This window comes from Mus caroli, unplaced genomic scaffold, assembly GCF_978045245.1.
Source record: "Mus caroli unplaced genomic scaffold, Mus_caroli_1 scaffold_15, whole genome shotgun sequence".
NCBI classification, from domain to species: Eukaryota; Metazoa; Chordata; class Mammalia; order Rodentia; family Muridae; genus Mus; species Mus caroli.
Genome location: NW_028227270.1, coordinates 113,306,271 through 113,316,079, shown reverse-complemented (window position 1 = coordinate 113,316,079; position 9,809 = coordinate 113,306,271).

The following is a 9,809-nucleotide window of genomic DNA, read 5'->3' as shown; positions in this document are numbered from 1 at the left end:
AGTGGATGTTAGCCAAAAGAAAAAATAAAGTACAGAATACCCAAGATACAGTCCACGGAATTCAAAAAGGTAAACAAGCTGAAGGGCCCAAAGTCTCAGTCCTGTGGGGCAATGGGCTATACACAGACAGTCTGGTCTCCAGTTGAGCTGAGGTTTTGAACCCCGTAGGACACGGTTATGGTAATTTTCACCTACATGGGATGGAAGGCATTCCCTCATGTCTCCTGGACCTCTGGCTCCTGTCAAAGTTACTGCTCCCACAGCCCTCACAGGAGAGGCTCTTGGCTAGCAGTCATGTATACACAATGTCTCAAGCTTCTGACCTTCAGGCTAGACTCCTTCCAGTTACCTAGCAACAGCAAGATAACAACCCCACTATAAGAAGGGCTGTTTGGCCCCTCCTCACTCTCTTAAGCTTTTACTTTTCTTACTCCCACTAAGCTTTTACCCCTCTCTCTCTAAGCTTTCACCTTTCTTACTCTCTAATTCTCTTTCTCTTTTTCCTTTCCCCCTTTCTCCTCTTGGCCATGACCAGTCTCTCTCTCTCTCTCTCTCTCTCTCTCTCTCTCTCTCTCTCTCTCTCTCTCTCTCTCTCTCTCTCTCTCTCTCCTCTTCCTGTATCTCTGGGGCTGAGAGTGTCACCCCAGGGCCCCTATTCTGTTCTCAGCTCTTCCACTGTATCCAGTATGGGATGCTGGAGACGGAGAACCTCCTACCAGGGATTGTCCCTTGTCCAACCCCCGCTGTGTGGGGTCAATGGCTTCACACAGCCAGATGCCCACCCCAGGCTGTGTGGAAAGTCCAGCAGTCCTCTCCTATCAGCCTGCCCAGAGCACAGGAACTCTGGCCAGACATGGGCTCTCTCCCTCCTTTCTCTTCCCCCTACACTCACAGCCCCGCACAGTCCCACTTCCAAGGGAAAAGAAAGCAACTACAAGTGGGTAGGGAGGGGGGACCTGAGAGGGAAAGTGGACGGGTGTGGGGGAGTGGAGGGGGATAGGGAACCTGATCTGGTATTGGATGAGAGAAAGGACTGAAACCCTGAGGGCTAGAAGAAAGAATGGAAACAGTCAACTTCGGGAGGCAGGAGGTTGGGGGGACCCTCCAGAATGCATCAGAGACCTGGGAGGTGAGAGACTCCCAGGACTCATAGGGAGGGACCTTAGATGAAATGTCCAACAGTAGGAAGATAGAACTTACAGAATCCACCTCCAGCAGGAAAGCAGGGCATTAATTGAGGGAGGAGTACTCTCATCCCACAGTCACAACATAATTGTTCCCATCTGAAAGTATTACAGGGGTGGAAATGGAGAGGAACCTGAGGAAAAGAAGGTCCAGGGACAGGCCCAAAGAGGGATACAGCACAAGGGAAGGTCCCAAGGCCTGACACTGTTCCTGAAGCTATGGGTGCTCACAAAAAGGGACCTAGCATGACCACACTCCAAAAGACCCAATAAGCAGCTGAAAGAGTCAGAGACACCCAGCAAATGGGCAAAAGCACATGCCACCATGCCCTGATATATATATATATATATATATTGTGTGTGTGCGTGTGTGTGTGTGGTGCTGTTGTTGATGAAACACGTTGAAATGAATGATGCAGCAACAACTAAGAAAGGCATAGCTGTACTTTCAGCCATCTCTTTGCAAGCATTGTGAAAGTGCTTCACATAGACCCATTGCTATGATTATCATAAATTTCAGTCAAATAATCACCAATTTATGTTAAATTTCCAGAAGCAAACAAAATGCTCCTAGCTGGTCTTTGATGGGTTGATCAGGAGTTAAGTGGCAGATCATCCTAGGTTTCTTTCCAACATTTTTTCTCAATTCAAAACTTATTAAATCCTTCCAAAACCACAACAAAACGAACAAACAAAAGCAAACAAACAAAGCCCCGAAGTTCACCTTTAATTGTTAATGCTTCACTGTAATGATTGCATTGTTAGTTATTATATTACATTATCAGTGGAAGTTTGATGTGCTTTTGTCTTGGCAAATTGAAGGCCCTTTCACTAGGCCCAGAGTTCATTGATTTGGATAGGATGTCTGGCCATCAAGTGCCTAGGATTCACCTATATCATCCCCCTGATTCTTGCTATTAAGGAATACATCCTCACACCTAAAATTTTATATGGCTGCTGGAGATCTGAATTTCTGTCATTTTATTGGCTGAATCATGTCTCCGACCTGCCTATCTTAGCTACAACAACATACCTCTAAGGGTGAACCAAACATGAGAACAGTATTTTGGAGTTCTTTCCTGTCTGTTTCCATATTAGAAGTGAGAGTCGGAATCTTTGGGGAAGGATAATCACTGTCCAACAACTGGCTTAGCTGTGTAAGTAGCTGCCCAAGTATTTCGGCTTTATTCTGTTGGCTCCAAGCACCACCTGGGGAAATTGTTCTAAATCAGTCTCCTAGCTCCACTTTTAAGGTATCCCTGCATTCTTCATGCCTAGCTTAACCTTTAACCTAGGCTCAAGCCCTGCTCTCTATCCTTTTCTCAATGATAGGACTCTGCCTTGGCCTTTCCATGTCACTAATGGCAGGTCTGTTTTGTTTCTGATAATCTCTTTTGACAGGCTCATTCCATTTTTTTCCTGGTGGAGGGTCTCTCTCATCCCCTCCAAATCTGACATGCCTTATGTAATTCCCCCACAAGCATCCTTAGGGCAGGGGCTAGAACTGGCATCTATACCTAAGTAGAAGTGGAACAAATACATTCTACCACTTGCCACATATAGTGAATGAAAAGAGGAATGAATTCCTGAGTAAATGGATGTTACCCACAATGCTAAAATGGAGCATCCATACATGGCTGCTAAATGTTAGGATTGTCTGAATAGATATGAGCACTAATCATTTTCTGAATGCAGGTAAGGATGTTGAAGCTCTTGGATGTTAAGAACAGGAAAGTTGTGATAGCTCTGACATTCATCCTGGATGGGTTTCATTGGTTTCCGCCTTCAGAAGGTCAGTTTTTTAACTCCGTTTGATCTTTTTTGTCACCAATTGGACACAAGCCAGCACTTTCTTTCCTAGCCTCCTTGTAAGCCTCCCCCCACCCCACCCCTGTTCCTGTTCTCCCGCATGCTCTCAGCCTGCCTTTTCCTGTGCTGCGGTTGAATTACCTAGGTGTTATTTTTAGAACATGAATTACAGCACTCTCTTGCCCAAAAGAATTCAATGAATTTACATCAAGCATGGGAAAAGACACAGCTTATAGTCCAATAACCATATAATTAATCATCTAACCCAAGACAACTCAGAGAACAAAAGAGAAAGTTATTTTAAAAAAGTATTGCCAAGACAAGACAAGCTGATGTTAACTAGGTGTTTTAGACAACTGCACAGAATACCTAAGATGATCATGAGTCAGAGTTTGTCTTGGGTTAGTGATTCAGACTGTGTTCAGTTAGTCTTACTGCCTTTGGGTCTGCTGTGTGGCAGCACTTCATGGTACGATCATGTGGGGGACCAAACTCCTCAACTTATAGAATGAAAATGACAACAAAAAGCGACGAGAGTCCACAATCCCTTGGGAAGGCATTTTCCTCAATGACATAAATACCTCCTCCTAGACTGCATCACTAAAAGGAGCTACCACCTCTAAATAGCTCCATAGAATGAGAACCACACCTTTCATTTGTGGACCATTGGGAGACATATAAGATCCAAACTGTAACACTCAGGTTTCTTAGGGAAGACCAATATATTTGTTTTGGCCTTCTGTTGGCTCACCCAACTCCATGTCCATTGGTATTTTTTCTGTATCCTGAACATTTGATCATTTTCCTCACTGTGGCCTGTATTAAAATTAAGATTGAAATAGCATGCTCACAAAGCCCTACCTCACTATAATAGTTCATTTAAACCATCTTTCATTGCCTTTTCATGCTCGTACTGCCTGCATTCTCTGACAAATGTGAACTAGTACCTTCAATTTCCTGTGTCCAACTAGAGTGGTTTCAAGTCCCTACCATGACCTGCAAATTCACTCCATCTTTATTCCAGATAATCTACACAACTCAAGTATTTAATTTTTCTGAGTGAAACACTAAGCTTCTCACCTTCTAATTATGTAATGATTTTCTCACACGTGTTCTCTTGCACATGTTGATGGTGAATTGTTTTTCTCCTTAGAACCAGTTTGGCTGACATCTTCCCAATGATAGGCATTTTTTTATGGCCACCATCAATGATGCCATAGTGATTTACAGTGATTGCCAATTTTACAGGATCCAGAATCACTCTGAAGACAAATCTCCATGCATGTCTATGAGAGAGACTTTGATTAGTTTAATTGAAATAGGGAATTATAAGTGTGGACACCAAGTAACAAGCCAGCTTCCTACTCCTCTTGTCTTGTCCTTCCCATCTGTTGTCATGTCACTGCCACGAGAATGGAATGGTCCCTCAAATATAAACTCTTCCATTGCTGCTTTTCAGGCATTTGTTCACAGTAACTATGAGAGTAACTAATGGACAAAATTGGACCTCTGAACTCCTAGAGAAATTGTCTCCACATTACACTTCATCATATGATGCAAAGTCCAACTTCCTTTACTCCTGTAATACTTATCTACTGAGGTTCTCATAACAGGTAATTAAAATAGTGTTTAAAAATTGTTTGGCTTAGAGCTAAGGAATATCAGTATTCGATTGATCAGTGTGTTATTTTACTAAGTATCTGAAGAATGGATAAATAGAAGACATTGGTTACAAGTTTGGTTGAGTCTCAGCTGGCTCATTTGAATTTTATATGCAACATAAAATTGACAGATTATGGTACAGTTGTGTATAAAGACTTTGAGGTTTGAAGACAGCAAGGGAAATGCCACCATGTGGTTCAACAATGGACTAATCATTTATAGAAATGCTGGAGAAGAATCAACCGTCAGTAGCCTATCATGCCACCTTTCCCACATCTCTCCTCAGGGAAAAAATACTAATTTAAATTCATATCACTCAGAATTTTTCTCTAAATAAATTATTTATTTATTATTCTTGACGCTCACACAGAATAATTATAGCTACGTGTAGAGAGACAAGGTGATGCATATCCATTTTGTTGTTGTTGTTCAGATGAGACTACTTTTCTGAATTTCCCTATACTATGCATAAATTTTGTCATTATTGTTAAACTCCCCTGAATTTAATTGAAATGGTGAGAAAATAAGATTACAATCATTATTTCATATACAGCAACTCAGTTGCAAGAGCTTTACTGGGATGGATGGATAGATGGATGAGAAAGTGGGTTGATAGATGGGTATATAGAAGGTAGATGGGACAATAGATAGAAACATGGATAGCAGTATAAATGGGTGTACAGTTAGATGAATGGGTAGGGTGTCTGTAAATGAAAATATGGGTAAGAAAGTAGATGTGCAGGATAGGTATATATGTATGTGTATGTATGTGTGTATGTATGTATGTATGTTTGTATGTATCTGAACATTGTTCTGTAAGGGAGTAGATAAATGAAGATGAATTATAGCCTGTCTTGTTGACTTTCACATGACTACCATTTTAGCTATGGCTCCATCACTACTTTATTTTGAGGGCACAGTTTTACATCCTCACACAAATTCTTGAAAGGTTGGCAAGAACTAGAAAGCTGGCCATGCTTTTGAAAGTCAACAATGACATTGAGAAATATATGGTTCTTCTATTGTTAAGCCCTAGAATTGGAAATAAGAGATGAAGTCACTTTATACACAGTGGTATGCTCAAGAGTTATTTTCCAAACTTGGTAGTGTTCTGGCAGTCATGACATTTGAGAACTTCTATACCTGTTCTTCATATACTCTACTATGGAAGGTGGCTGTTAAGCTGGTCATGAAAAGGTAAATAGTTTATTGCAGGTGGCCATTAGCAAGCAGTCAGATAGTTGGAAGCATTTTCTTGCAATAGAACATGAGTAGTGACCCCATGGATGTTTAAAGGATTTCAAAGGATCCATTTCAGGGATCAGTGGCCACTCCATTATGGTTTTCATGGTTAATCAATGAAGCACACACTGTGACCATCCACATTTCCCAGACACATGCCTGCATCCTTCAATTGCAGTCCTCAGAAAGGGTATACCTTGGAGAAAAGATGGGTCAGAAAACCAACTGAAAAAAAGGCACAGCAGTGCTCAGTAAATTCTGCAATGGAGAGGAAGTCAGAGCTCAGCATGTTTTACTTCAGTACCCAGGGAGATTAACACAGAATTGATGATATGCTTGGTACCCACTTATACTTGTCTTGGTGTGGCTGAACCATGCATATGTCATATTCAGGAATAAAAAGCCTTGTTTTAAAGAATAAAAAGCCAATGAAACCAAAACCAGGGTACATTTTGAATGTTACAGGGTGTGTAATTTTTAGAATTTCTCTTTTTCTTTGTATTCACTTGGAAAGTAAGTCCCAGTGTGAATTATGCTAAGGAACAAAGTAAAAGACACCATTTTAGCAAATATGAACACACAGAATCTAGCTCTTTTTTCCATCCCAGTTACTATATAATTTGCTGTAGTAACTAATATCCAATTTTCTATTACATAGAGAATGCCAAATTACTATCAAATAATGAGATTCACTATAGAATATTTTTTTTTGGAAATTCTTAACCCTATTTTCAAAATCTAACATAAAGCATTACAACACAATATTTTCTAATAATTTCAGTCTAGAATTTGTACATATTTTCTGCAGCATTTCAAGCTTTATTCCCCTATTTTTACTTCTTGATTTCTCTTCTACTGAAATTAAACTCATGGATGATATTTGGATAACTCAGGACAGAGCTATTTCTGACACCCTCACAGGCAGAGTTTAAATTTTTGATAACTTTATAATCTATTTAAAGAGATTTATTATTTGTGTCTATTAGCTAAATAAAACAATATTTAAAATGTTTAGATATTGACTGCATACAAGCTCATATACAATGAATTATTCTATAAAATTCCCAGAAGTATGAGGTGCTATTTCTATGATGCATGTGGACTATGTCCATTTTCTACAATATAGTAGTATGTTTGGTCCTGGGGCATAAAATCTAAATCTATGGGTTCTTTGGCATATTTATAGTATCAGTTATGAGTTTCCTCCAGTGGAGTAGGTCTTATCATCTGGAGCTCAATGTGTTCACAGCTGGATAAGGCTACTGACAGCCACCACTACATAGCATCCTGTATGCTCCTATGCTACTAGCCAGTAGGGAGAAAGCTGGATCACATGACTACTTCTATAAGAGCCATTTTCATGAGTCTATAAATAAGACTTGTTTTAAAACTCATATTGCCCATGTGCTCTATTTAGTCATGCCTACTAAGGTGTGTGTGTGTGTGTGTGTGTGTGTATGTGTGTGTGTGTGTGTGAAATGCATGAAACCTAGGGACATTTTTAAAAATTTGCAAGAACTGTCAATAAAATCTTAGGCATATATTCACATATTCTCTATTCAAACATATTCTGAATTATTAGGAAGTGATATATTTGTCTTGAAACCTCAGTGACTTCACATCTTACTTGATTAGTTGGTCTTCCTCATAAGTGTCACATTATTTCCTAACATTCTACTGGGCAAAGTCTGTGGCCTGCTGCTTTTTTCTTGATTCTCTGCCATGTTCACCTCCAGAAATGGTCAACTGCACAAGGAGGAAGTTGTGAAAAGAGTCACATGCTATTTGTGAGCTTCAATTAGAAGACATTGGCCTTGAGCTATACCTCCCTGGTTACCACTATCTGCTCATCTGATCATTTTATATGAAGGTTGCAACATATTTCAGAACATGTGAATACTCTGTGAGCACTACCAATTGTCACATTCTAGAAATAGTTGATATTGATAAATTGTGTCTAATGACCTATGCAACTTTGCTGAATAAACACACCTAGAAGTCAGACCATAAAAAATGACACAAGATTCCATGGTACTTTTTCTCATTTATTATACACCACTGATTTGGTCATTTACTTCTTTCGCCTTTCTTTGTTATAATAAAAATCATTCTTTTTTTTCCCCTAGTTTTCTGCATTTTTTTATTACGTATTTTCCTCAATTACATTTCCAATGCTATCCCAAAAGTCCACCATACCCTCCCACCCACTTCTCTACCCACCCATTCCCACTTTTTGGCCCTGGCGATTCCCCTATACTGGGGCATATAAAGTTTGCAAGTCCAATGGGCCTCTCTTTCCAGTGATGGCCGACTAGGCCATCTTTTGATACATATGCAGCTAGAGTCAAGAGCTCCGGGGTACTGGTTAGTTCATAATGTTGTTCCACCTACAGGGTTGCAGATCTCTTTACCTCCTTGGATACTTTTTCTAGCTCCTCCATTGGGGGCCCTGTGATCAATCCAATAGCTGACTGTGAGCATCCACTTCTGTGTTTGCTAGGTTCCGGCATAGTCTCACAAGAGACAGCTATATCAGGTCCTTTCAGCAAACGCTTGCTAGTGTATGTAATGGTGTCATCGTTTGGAGGCTAATTATGGGATGGATCCCTGGATATGGCAGTCTCTAGATGGTCCATCCTTTTGTCTCAGCTCCAAACTTTGTCTCTGTAACTCCTTCCATGGGTGATTGTTTCCAATTCTAAGAAGGGGCAAAGTGTCCACACTTTGGTCTTCATTCTTCTTCAGTTTCATATGTTTTGCAAATTGTATCTTATATCTTGGTATACTAAGTTTCTGGGCTAATATCCACTTATCAGTGAGTACATATCATTTGAGTTCTTATAAAAGAACACAATCATAAGATTGTGTTACCTCACTCAGGATGATGCCCTCCAGGTCCAACCATTTGCCTAGAAATTTCATAAATTCATTCTCTTTAATAGTTGAGTAGTACTCCATTGTGTAAATGTACCACATTTTTTGTATCTATTCCTCTGTTGAGGGGCATCTGGGTTCTTTCCAGCTTCTGGCTATTATAAATAAGGCTGCTATGAACATAGTGGAGCATGTGCCCTTCTTACCGGTTGGGACATCTTCTGGATATATGCCCAGGAGAGGTTTTGCAGGATCCTCTGGTAGTACTATATCCAATTGTCTGAGGAACCGCCAGACTGATTTCCAGAGTGGTTGTACAAGCTTTCAATCCCACCAACAATGGAGGAGTGTTCCTCTTTCTCCACATCCTCACCAACATCTGCTGTCACCTGAAGTTTTGATCTTAGCCATTCTGACTGGTGTGATATGGAATCTCAGGGTTGTTTTGATGTGCATTTCTCTGATGATTAAGGATGCTGAACATTTTTTCAGGTGCTTCTCTGCCATTCGGTATTCCTCAGGTGAGAATTCTTTGCTTAGCTCTGAGCCCCATTTTTAATGGGGTTATTTGATTTTCTGGAGTCCACCCTCTTGAGTTCTTTATATATATTGGATATTAGTCCCCTATCTGATTTAAGATAGGTAAAGATCCTTTCCCAATCTCTTGGTGGCCTTTTTGTCTTATTGATGGTGCGTTTTGACTTGCAGAAGCTTTGCAGTTTCATGAGATCCCATTTGTCAATTCTTGATCTTACAGCACAAGCCATTGCTGTTCTATTCAGGAATTTTTCCCCAGTGCCCATATCTTCAAGGCTTTTCCCCACTTTCTCCTCTATAAGTTTCAGTGTCTCTGGTTTTATGTGGAGTTCCTTGATCCACTTAGATTTGATTCTTAACTGAGCAAGAATGCTACATTCCTGTAATCTTAGCACTCAGTAGGCTGACAAGATACCATGATTTTCTGCCAGCCTAGGCTCCACAATAAGTTCCAGGCCAATCTTTACCACAAAGCAAGCTCTTATATCAATAAACAAACCA